General features: G+C 42.4%; 1 protein-coding gene across 7 annotated transcripts in view; it reads right to left on the bottom strand.

The window, feature by feature from the left end:
• The window catches only part of SH3KBP1 (SH3 domain containing kinase binding protein 1), a 356,010-nt gene that overhangs the window by 101,284 nt on the left and 242,337 nt on the right, over positions 1–12,389 (bottom strand). The window lies entirely within an intron of this gene.

Below are 12,389 nucleotides of genomic sequence, written 5' to 3' on the forward strand. Positions count from 1 at the left end.
AACAAGTACTGACTGAACATTCTTTACACACATATGTGTGGGGGTAAGCTTGTTCAAATATGTCCCATGGCCTTTCTGTGGGAACCTCCCTATGCATAGATGGCTGTTCCTCAGCAAAGAGATGCAATAGCCCTCACCAAAGAGGGAAAAATACTAAGGTCACTAAAAATCGATTTAAGTATGTCCTGAATTACATGCTTTTGAACATCTATGTGCTGTTAAATCATCTCTATTTATCTGAAAGCACCAGTTACGAAGATAGTGAAAACATGTGTATTTCGGAAATGGAGACTTGGAAAACTAGGCCTTGATGATTCAGGACAGAAGGTGGAAAGAAAAATTCAAGAGAATTAGTATCTACTGGGACAGGCATCGATTATTCTGCATCAAAGTCAACAAACCTAATGGCTGTGAATGGCCTTAGATATTTCCCAAGCATCAGGCCTGTTCCTGTGGACGGATCACAACCTAGAGCTATGTCTTAGAGGTAACCTCTTGATGACAATTATACTGTCCCTAGTGTAATTTACATTACTGAAATGTGTTTATTTATTTTGGTTAACATCCCAACAACCAGAGATTGTGACATATAAAATAAAAGCAATTCAGAAATCCATAATACAGATACACTGTGGTCTAGGGTTGGGATAGGACAGAGAACAGAGGGAGGAAGGGGAAGGAGTGAAGGGAGGAGAGGCGGTATTCACTTTGCTTTTGTGCAGATGTTTTCATATTCTGTTACAATAGCTTGAAAATATTAGTTACATTCCCTGTCCTAGTGTTGGAAATCTTCCATCTTGGGTATTCTGGGCCTCTGATGGCTTTTGCCCCTTAACCTGTGCTGAGGGGCAATAGTTCTAAATCCCATCAATACCATATTCCTAAACCCACATAGTTACCAACGTTCTATCTCTCTTTACTTAGTAATAGCAAACCTCCCCAAATCTGAATTGGTCAAATGTTCTACAGAGACAGAAAAAGTTAAAACATGTTTAAATTGGATAATGACAGCTCCTCACCAATTTTCCTATTGACTGTGCTAGTGAAATATGACTACCAACCTCAAAACTTACAACAACACAAACACAGTATCACTGAAGAACTGCACTACAGAGTCCTGGCTTTAAGAATAATTATTTGGATGGAAATCATGGAACAATTTTTACAAAGAATACAGAAACCCACAGCCAACAAAGAAAGAACAGGTCATGTTTCTGTTCCCTTCAGTCAAAAAAAGTTAATTAAGTGTAACAGAGACTGTTGGTTAACATCCCAGCAGACATTCCCCACCCTCTTCCTAGTTCACAGAATCCTAATTTGTTCAGGCATTACATTCAGCAACATGGAACCCTCTCACAGCCCTGGGGATAAAGCAAAATATGTCCAGGCAAATAATGTTAATCTCACTCTCTTTTGTTGGTGATTGGTTTAGGGATGGGCAGGTGCTCTATTTGCAGCCAATGAGAAGTGAGAGGAAATCTGCTGGGGGTGGGAGAGGCTGTTAGATTTTGTTCCCTGGTGGGGGTGGGTGGGTGTGTGTGGGTGTGTGTGTGTGTGTGTGTGTGTGTGTGTGTGTGTGTGTGAAAGAGAGAGAGAGACAGAGGGAAAGAAAGAGAGAGAGACAGAGAGACACAGAGAGAGAGAGAGACATGGAGAGACAGAGAGAGAGAGAGAGACAGACACGGAGAGACAGACAGGCAGACTTGAAGAAGACAGCTGCCCCTGCCATTCTCCTTTTAACAGTTTTATCTTTGTTGGACGTCAGTACAGTGTTTGGTGCTCTTGAAATCATATTTCAACTGCAAGAGGAATGCCAAGAAAATCAGTGATAATTTGATGAGTTTTAATAAATTTATAGAGTTGTGTAACCATCACCATAATCCAGCTTTAGAACACTTTGACTGTGCAGCTATGCGTTTTATGTGTAAGGCATTCGACACAGAATTATCTGGAAAGCACCACTGTTAGAGAAAAAGAGAAGATACTGGTGCCAGGGGTTGCTGCAGCATATCTCAGCCCTCTTTGCACCCCTAGAACCTGACACAGAGCTCCCACTCAACGTTTCTTGATGATCTCCAAGTAACCCCTATAAAGTGGAGGAACACTTGGAGGGGCCACAAGGAGGAGAAGAGAACTGGGGGCCAGAAGGCAGGATACTTGGGACTAGGTTGGGTTCCCAGCTGGGCTTTCGCAAGCACACGACCTGAGACAATCACACTACAATTCTGGATGACCTCAGTGTCCTCAGGTATAAAATCAGGGACCAGCCAAGGAGGGGAGAGAGGAGGGTCTGGTTAACTTCAGCAGGACACTTAGCAAATTTCAAGGTATTCCAGAGCTCAAATATAAAGCAACTAAAACAGAGCTGTTCTGGTTGGGGAGTAGGGCTGTCCCATCTCCCACCCAGGTCCCCAAAGACATGTCAGTGAAGCTCTGAGGGCTCCAAGGGGCACACTGGGCTAGACCTGAGTTCCCGGCAGCTCTGACTTTGAGCTGTGACTTTTTATGACTCTAGTCACAGGCAGTATCACCCAGAACTCCTGACCAAACCTGGCGACCATTAGCTTCACACACTTTATTATGATATATTTTAAAATAGGAATGTATTTTTACTGATGAGGTATTTGAGCCTGAATTCAGTAGTATTAGAAAATAAAAATATTTCTGGATAAAGAAAATGTGATACATATACACCATGGAATACTATGCAGCCATAAAAAGGAATGAGATCATGTCCTTTGCAGGGACATGGATGAAGCTGGAAGCCATCATCCTCAGCAGACTGACACAGGGACAGAAAACCAAGCACCGCATGTTCTCACTCATAAGTGGGAGTTGAACATTGAGAACACACGGACACGGAGAGGGGAACAACACATACCAGGGCCTGTTGAGGGGTGGGGGATGAGGGGAGGGAACTTAGAGGATGGGTCAATAGGTGCAGCAAACCACCATGGCACACATATACCTGTGTAACAAACCTGCACATTCTGCACATGTATCCCGTTTTTTTTTTTTTTAGAAGAAAGAAAAAAAATACTATGTTGCATTGGATGTATCAGTGGCTTTAAGACACTCAAAATTGTTATCTGCAAAAAAATTATTAACTCTGAGTCTGTGGTTTTAATGTTAAAGTATATGGAACAAAGATGTTCCTGACTTCCACTTAAATATTTATTGGACCACCACCATGAAAAAGATATTGCCAATTTGGGGGACTGTAATATACAAGTAAGCCCAATCACCCCCTCCTGTCCCTGCATGGAAGTAACAGTCTAATTCTTGGAGAAAAGCAAGGGGAGGAGAATGGCAGAAAGAAAAGACAAACCCATGCATACACATAAACTCACTACGATGGAATATTGTGTTTCAGAAAAAGGCAAGATTACATTCAGGAGAAAGTTCTCAAAAGAGCAGGCATTTGATATGTCTTAAAAGAAGGGTATAATTCCACATCCTTTGGATGTGGGAAGATTATAAATTTTAAATGAGTATTGGACAGAGTTGGAGAAGAAGGGAATTAAATTAATTTTGAGAGGCAGGCATTTTCCATCTATTCATCAATTGGATGGATTTAATTAGAGATCAAATAGGAATGAATAGACACACACACACAGAGAGAGAGAAAGGAAAAAAAAATAAAGCATAATTTATCCAGCAATTTGAGATGATTTTGTCTTTTTTCTTTAGAAAGGTTAAAAGTGACTAATGAATTAGCATAAGACTGAAATCCTAAATCAGTTCTTAAGCCTTTTTTTGTCTTAGAGTCCTTTAAGAATCTGATAAAAAGCAATGACTCTTTCCAGAAAAAAAAAAAACACAACACAACAAACCATACACACACACACACACACTCAAATGTGCAGAGAAAATGTGTACAATATCAGAAGGTTTGAGAACCCCAAAGCTGTTAGTTACCTAGTTCCCACATCAAGAGCCCCGGTACTAATTATTGGCTTTCAAATTTTAAGAAGCTGGCTCTATTAAAATCACCAAAATGTCCAGTCATGATTTACACCCTCCCCAAAAAGCATTATTTCAATCTCTAAACTTTAAGAAATTTACATAATATTAAAAACAGACTGTTAAAGGAATTGAACTCACATGCCCACATCACATGACTGCCTGCAGCTAGTTTTATAATCTATTCAATAAAAACAAACCAACTTCAAACAAACAAGCAAAAACCCTCTCAGCTTAAAAAAAAATAAAAGCAGAACCAACAGAATAAATATATCAGCAAGCTGAACATATACACAGAAGGAAATAACATTAAATCCAGGACAACTCTCTGAGTTCAGTTTTAGGGTATAAAGATCAAAACCCCATGTGTCATAGGCAGATTCTGGTAGGAAGACTTTCAGAGCTTTAAGCAGCGTTTGGAAAGTACCAGGTCACACCTAAAACTGGAGTTTTCCTTTCCCTTGGGACAGTACAACAAAAGTACCAAGCCCAGGGCTAGTCTAGTTTCACCAACATCATAATCAGAAATTCTCTCGTTCAACTGACAAATACTATCTCAGACACTACTGGTTGGTAATCCCTCACTCAGAAGACCCCTGGGGACAGGATTATTCAGATTTTAGAAAGGAAATATACTGCATATACCATATAATATGTAACATCCTCAGCTGGGGGCTGGGGCTGCACCCAACCATTAAAATTCTGCAGTAAATGGATGACTGGTCACTCCAAGTGGGAAAAATAAAGACTATGAGTAGGCATATGTCAGTCCAGAACAAGTTTTATCACCCAATGAGTAATAAAACATTTTAGTTTTCAAAGCTTTTTGTATTTTAGAATTGCACATAAGGGTGTGGACTTCTATTATGCTCTAGGAAAGAGAAATTAAGGTAAATAAGACACTATCTGCTCGAGGAGCTCAAGTAGCAGAAAAGGGTTTGCATACATACAGTGTTGACCAGACAACAGTGAAGATAGGATGAGAGCCATGCATTCGGCTTAAAGTGTCAGAGTATCTGAAATGGGACAATCACTTCCCAAACAAGAGACTCAGGATCTTGTCAGAGAGGAAGAAAGTGACAGTGGGCTTTGTACAATGTTCTAGGACACTGACCAGAGGAGTAGGATTGGGGTATGTTTCCCAATCAATCATCCCTGGTAAGAATTTTGTGGGGCACCTGTTCATTCTATTATCTTCCCAGACCTCTTCCCTGCAGATCTGAATCTTCAGATCTGAGGTGGGACCAGGAATCCATTTACTAAACACATACTCTGGTGATTCTCATCATCAGGGAAGCTTTAAAAACCTTAGTCTGGCCAGGCGCGGTGGCTCACGTCTGTAATCCAAGCACTTTGGGAGGCCGAGGCGGGCAGATCACGAGGTCAGGAGCTTGAGACCAGCTTGGCCAACATAGTGAAACCCCATCTCTACTAAAAATACAAAAATTAGCCGGGCTTGGTGGTGGGTGCCTATAGTCCCAGCTACTCGGGAGGCTGAGGCAGGAGAATTGCTTAAACCAGGGAGGCAGAGGTTGCAATGAGCCAAGATTGCACCACTGCACTCCAGCCTAGGCGACACAGCAAAACTCCATCTCCAAAAAAAAAAAAAACAAAAGGCCGGGTGCAGTGGCTCACGCCTGTAATCCCAGCACTTTGGGAGGCCAAGGCGGGTGGATCGCCAGGTCAGGAGATCGAGACCATCCTGGCTAACACGGTGAAACCCAATCTCTACTAAAAATACAAAAAATTAGCCAGGCGCGGTGGCGAGCGCCTATAGTCCCAGCTCCTAGGGAGGCTGAGGCAGGAGAATGGTGTGAACCCAGGAGGCGGAGCTTGCAGTGAGCCAAGATCGCGCCACTGCAGTCCAGCCTGGGCGAAAGAGCGAGACTCCATCTCAAAAAAAAAAAAAAAAAAAAAAAAAAAAAAAAAAAAAAAAGCCTTAGTCTAGGTCAGTGGTTCTCAGGCTTGAGTGGGCATTGGCATCAGTGGAGAACTTGTAAAAATAGATCAACTGGGCCCCACCCCCAGGGGTTCTGATTCTGTAGGGCTGGTATTTGCATTTCTAACAAGTTCCTAGGTGATGCTCCTGCTGCTGCTAGTTCTGGGACCACGCTGTGAGAACCACTGGTCTAGTAATGGGTATTAGCAAATGTTTAATTCCAGGAAGGAGCAAAACAGTTGTGGGGACCTGGAAGGTGGACCAGTATGGTGGTAGCAATGGGGGTGGGTGTGCCATATGCTAGATTTAGACAGGAACTCCAGTTCTGGGTCAGATTCTGAGGATCTGGGGCTAGTGAGGAGTAGTGAAATACATACTAGGCTTGTCATCTATTCAGTAAATAACAACCGAGTGTCCACTGCATGCCAGGCAGCAGGGATGCCACAATGCCCTCGTGGGGCTTACTACAGTCTATACCAGCATTTTGAAACTAGGGCTTCCCAGGAAATATTGGCAATACCTGGAGACAATTTTACTTATTAGAACTTGGCAGGGAATGGGGGTTGAGTGCTACTGGCATCTAGTGGGTAGAGGCCAGGGATGCTGCTAAACATTCTACAATGCACACAGAGGACAATGCCCACCAACAGACAATGATCCAGCCCAAATATCAATACTGCTGAGGTGAAGAAGCCGTGGTCTACATTTAAATTGAGATGGAGAAATGAAACACAATGTGTCTGTCAGTATGTCTGTCAATGCCAACCCAGTGTCTTCCTTTATGAAGAAGCTGACCATAACTCCAAACAACCACCTTCGGTCTCGGATGCTGTTGGGAATTTGACTTTCAAATTATTTCACAAGTGTGAATTATGACACCATTTAACCTCCTCTAAAAAGAGAAGTATATTTTAAAAAGAAGAAATGAAAATCTGACAAGCAAAGCCCTTCTTGTCTCTACAATGGAGCAGAGGCTGGATCACTGCTCCTCTCGATGGTACTTTCAGATGAGAAGCTCAGATGAGAAGCTCCTTGGAGAGTCTTTGGGAGGAAGAAAACCTACCAGGAAAACACAAAGGGAGTTAACCTTTTTCTCAAGAGGACTGTATTTGAAATGCAGATCTTAAGCCACATGGGTAGGCTGGGCACCCTCCTGGGAAGGCTCCCACTCTGAATCCAGACAGCGATGTCTGTATTGGGGAGCAGGTGATGAAAGGTGCTTCTTAGGAAGAGGTGGGTACCCCTGGGACATCAAGCATGAGGGGCTTCAGTACATGACAGGCATGGGAGGCACTAAAGGGGTGAATACGAAACATGCTGCAGCAAATTGGATGTGCCCAAATCCCCAGGCCCAAGAATGAGTGAGTTTGGGTGAGGATATGTGAGCAAAACCACTGAGTCTGAAAAAATAGGATCAGAGTTCCTGGGTATATATTATGAAGCTGAGGAAAACCCAACACAAGAGAGCCGACCCTTCTTTTTTTTTTTTTCCTATTTAAACATGTGGTGAGAAAGCAAAAATGAGCTGCACTGAGTAAGTAGCAATCTGCCCAGCCATTGTTGAGGCTGGGGCAACAGACACAGATAAGGCCACCTGCAAAGTGATCAGGAAACAGCGTTTCTCTCCCAAGCATATGCAGTAGTTGCAAAGTGTCCTTAATAACCCTCTTCTTGGAGTGCTCCTACTTTCTCACTCCCTGACAAAGTATGTGATTTTAGAGACAAACTACCAGGAACTTGGTTTTTTAAAAAATTATATCAGGAAGAATGAAACATTCCACTCTTGCCTGAAGGCACTAAGCCACTTGACCCAGAGAAGCAGTCTTCATTTCCAGCCCAAGTGCAGCGCCTCATGTAAGGGCCTACACATCTATCTTCACTTGGTAACTGCCAAAGAAACGGGACCTGAGTCCACCTCACAGTCAAGACCTGATGCTGACCCCTTGCCACGCAGCCCTGCTTTGCCTTGAGCCTATCAAAACATAATTTCATTTACATTTCACTAAATTCCACCCCTTCTCAAAATCTGCAACGACTTTTTTTTTTCTTTTTTTTTTTAATTTTGCTTTTGCTTGGTGTAACATCCACACGTCCCCTGGTGTGCAGTCTCCCTGGTCACCATGAGCCAATAACCCTGAATTCGTCAGACTACAGCCTTGTCCCTGGTGGTCTTGAGGCAGAATAGGGTCTGGAGGCAGAGAACCTAAGGCTGATTCACGCTGACTTCCTAGAACTAAATCAAAAGGAAAATCCCAACTTTCCACACCTAAGTAATAACAGGACCAGAGGCTACTCCCTTTGCAAATCCCCCTCCTTTTCTGCGGGGCAGATGGAAAATCGAAAGTATCTCTGATTAGTTGCTTTCTGCAACCAATCAGATGTTTGCATAGAAGTGTAACTTTGTGGCTTCACTTCAGCCTCTGATTGGTTGCTTTCCACAACCAATCAGACTGACTGCGGGCCACCATTTTATTTACATAGGGTGTGTACCAAGTAACCAATGGGAAACCTCCAGAGGGTATTTAAACCCCAGAAAATTCTGCAATGCAGCTGTTGAGCCCCTATGCTGCCGCCCGCTCTGACCCTGTGGAGTGTACTTTCATTTTCAATAATCTCTGCTTTTGTTGCTTCACTCTTTCCTTGCTTTGTTTGTGCGTTTTGTCCAATTATTTGTTCAAGACGCCAAGAACCTGGACACCTTCCACTGGTAACAGTCTTAGGCCGATTGGGAGAGCAGTGGCTGGTAAGAAGAGAGGGTCTGACAAGCCCCAAGGAACACCGACAAGCCAAGGAACACCAGCAACCACTGCTAACCACTCAGACTCCAGAACATGCTCAAGTGTCTTACAGGAACAAACGTGTTTCGTTTTGTTTTTTTGTTTTGTTTTGTTTTTTCCCCTAGCAGAGAGCTCTGTAAGCTGGTGTTCTGAACATGCTTTTGAAGGATGTTCCTTACCATTGTATTTCAAGTTTCCTTATATGTGGTTTCCATATACAACTTTAAAAGCTAAATCTACTTGCTTCTGTAGAGATGCATTATGTGCTGTTTTCATATAGCGAATGGAACTGTTTTCCAAGCATAAAATTTCGTAAGCAAGTGTTTCAAACATGTTTTTGGGAGATGTTTCTAGCATTGCATCTCATCGTGCGTGAGGGCTTTATATATACATGTTTTAGAGCTAAATCTAAGCATACTTTTTAAGAGATACATTATGTGCTGTTTTCCTACAGTGAATGGAACTGTTTTCCATGCAGAGGGCTCTTAAAGTAGATGTTTGGAACGTACTTTCGAAAGATGTTTCTTACCATTGTGTTTAAGGTCTCATTGTGAGGGGCTTACATATACAGGTATATGTACACTTGGCAAAGGGGACCAATGGCTAATAGCTTTCTAATTTTTATATATATTTCTGAGATAAGGTCTCACTCTGTCACCCAGACCGGAGTGCAGTGGGACGGTCGTGGCTCACCACAGCCTTGACCTCCTGGGCTCAAGTGATCCTCCTGCCTCAGCCTCCCAAGGAGCTGGGACCACAGGCATGTGCCACCATGCACAACTAATTTTTTCTATTTTTTGTAGAGACAGGGTCTCACTGTGTTGTCCAGGCTGGCCTCAAGCTCCTGGGCTCAAGAGATCCTCCCGCCTCGGCCCCCATGAAGTGCTAGGATTACAGGCATGAGCCACCATGCATGGTGCTAATAGCTTTTAAAAAACTGTGCAATCTACAGCCTGATAAATCATAATCATTTTTACTTCTCCATTTGCTCAACCACCACTTTTTATGTGCCCACTGAATCCATGGCACTTTTCTAGGCTGCATGGTGGGGATATCAAGTAGAAGATACCGCCTCAACCTAGAGGGACCAATGATCTAATGATAGCAACAAGGTTCCATTTGTTGCCATCACAGATGACAACTCCTAAGAAGCAAGTCAATGAACAAAGGGATTGCAAAGGCGGTATGAGTGTCCAGTTAGGAAGTGAGATGAGGTTCAGCAGGGAAAACAGCCTTTGTCCTGCAGTCATAATTTATGCAGAAGCCTGATCTGCCCTTGTACAAATTCTGTCAAGGATTTTTCCCCCCAACCCACCTGTTCAACTGGTCTTCTGAATCTGTAAGACTAAACTATTTTTCAGAAAAATATTCAAAAGCCCTTTGGGCTATTTTTCTATCCCACAGAGGCCACAAATCTGTATCAATTATAATAAGAAAGAGGGAAACTCCAGATGTGGTGAGCTGGAGGAACCTCAGGGCACTTCATTATGAATATTTAGACAGTTTTCCTCTTGTTATGAAAATTATATCAATCTGTTCCCCAGCATGAGTTTCTGATGAATTTCAATATCATAAAAGCTTTTTTTTTTTTGAGAGGGTGGGGATGATAATGTTAATTGTTTAACTAAATCCTGATCAGCTGAGTTTCACGTTCACTCAGAAAATACCAACTCATATCAACATTTTTAAAATCATCACAGCTCTTAACCCTGATGTGAGCTAGTATTTTAGCATGCTAAGGAGACAGACATCTACACAGGAAGGAGCTGCCCTCTTCTGCACTGCTGGGCAATTTTTGTTATAGGTTTGTCTTCTGGCCAGAAGGAAGAGGGAAGGAGGTTGCTCAGATCCCAAGCTCAGGGTCATTTCTAATATGTAGTTGTTCAGTTACTCTGTGGCCCGTTACCTAAACATAGGTGTCATATCAAAATCCCGAAGCAGGGAAATGGTCCAAATGAAAGGGGCTTTTTAGGGGGCTTCTTAGGGGTCTGGGGTGGCACTAAATGGAAATCATGGAAGAACAATTACCCCAGAATTTGCTCTTGGCAACCGGAGACAGTGTGTGTGGCCTGAAACTGAAGATTTTTTTTTTTTTTTTTTTTTTTTTTTTTTTTTTTTGAGACAGGGTCTCACTCTGCCACCCTGCTGGAGTGCAGTGGTATGACCTTGGCTCAATCACTGCAGCTTCAACCTCCCGGGCTCGAGTAATCCTCCCATCTCAGCCTTCCAAGAAGCTGGTCTCAAACTCCTGGGCTCAAGTGATCCACTTGCCTCACTCAGCCTCCTAAAGTGCTAGGACTACAGCTGTGAACCACTGTGCCCAGCCCAACTGTAGAAATTCTTATCCTGGTGTCTATGAAAAATGTCCGTCAATAAACATCCCTCAAGCCTTTGCTGACAGTAATAATTCCCTTTCCTGACCTGCTACCATTTACAGGCATATTAACATCTATACCCAAAGACACCTTTCTCATATTCCTACTGAATTGTTCACATCTTCCTTTTGGCTCTTCCATCAGCTGCTTAATTTTTGAATGCAGAAACCTTCCCCTCTGAGTTATAAAGCTTTTAGAACTGAATGAGAGGATGAAGATGCTGGGATAAACCCTGGGGTTTATCTCTAGTATAACCCTCTGACTTCACAGACAATGCAGATGATGAAGAGGAAGGCCAAAGGAATAAAATTATTTGCCCAAGTTCACATGGCTAGCTAATAACAGAACTGGTCCTAGAATATGGGCTTCCTGTAAACCCACTCTTATGAGTGACCCATCCCCCACCATGCTGTTCCTAGATGGCCAGGTATGTGGATGTAGTTAATAGATGCTTTTAGGACTGAACAAGGCTTGGGCTGGAGCCAGGATTCTCCCACATGCTTAGGAGAGCTGAGCATTTGGAACTGTGTTCATTTTCAAGCCCAGAAAGCCCCTCTTGGACCCCAGAATTACTCTAAAACTATACTGTCCACAGAGAGTAGGCAGACAGTTACCAGAGGCTGGGAAGGGTAGTTGGGGGCTGGGGAGGAGGGATGGTTAATGGGTACAAAAAATAGTAAGAATGAATAAGACCTACTATTTGATAGCACAAGAGAGTGACTATGGTCAATAATAACTTAATTGTACATTTTAAAATAAAGAGTGTAACTGGATTGTTTGTAACTCAATGGATAAATGCTTGAGGGGATAGATACCCCATTCTCCATGATGTGCTTATTTCACATTGCATGCCTGTATCAAAACATCTCATGTACCCCATAAATATATACACTTACTATGTACCCACAACATTGTTTTAAAGAGAAAATACTTTAAAAAATAAAACTACACTTTCCAATATGGTTGCCACTAGGCACACATGACTACTGAGTACTTGAAATGTAGCTACTGCAAATTGAGGTATACTATGCCTATGAATACATATGGGATTGTGAAGACTTCACATGAAGAGAGCAATGAAAGTATCTCATTTAATAATTTTATGTAGATAACATGTGGAGATAATATTTGGATATACTGAGTTAAATAAAAGTACATTAAAATTAAGTCCAATTGTTTTTCCTTTTTTTTTAAACATGGCTACTAGAAAATTTAGAATTACATATGTGGCTCACACATGATATTTCTATTGGCTAGCACTGTTCTAAAACACAGTTAACCCCTCCCATTCATTAGCCTAATCCTTCCAAAAAGACTTGAGCCTCCTGCCTGCAG

This window comes from Pongo abelii, chromosome X (genome assembly GCF_028885655.2).
Source record: "Pongo abelii isolate AG06213 chromosome X, NHGRI_mPonAbe1-v2.0_pri, whole genome shotgun sequence".
Lineage (NCBI taxonomy): Eukaryota > Metazoa > Chordata > Mammalia > Primates > Hominidae > Pongo > Pongo abelii.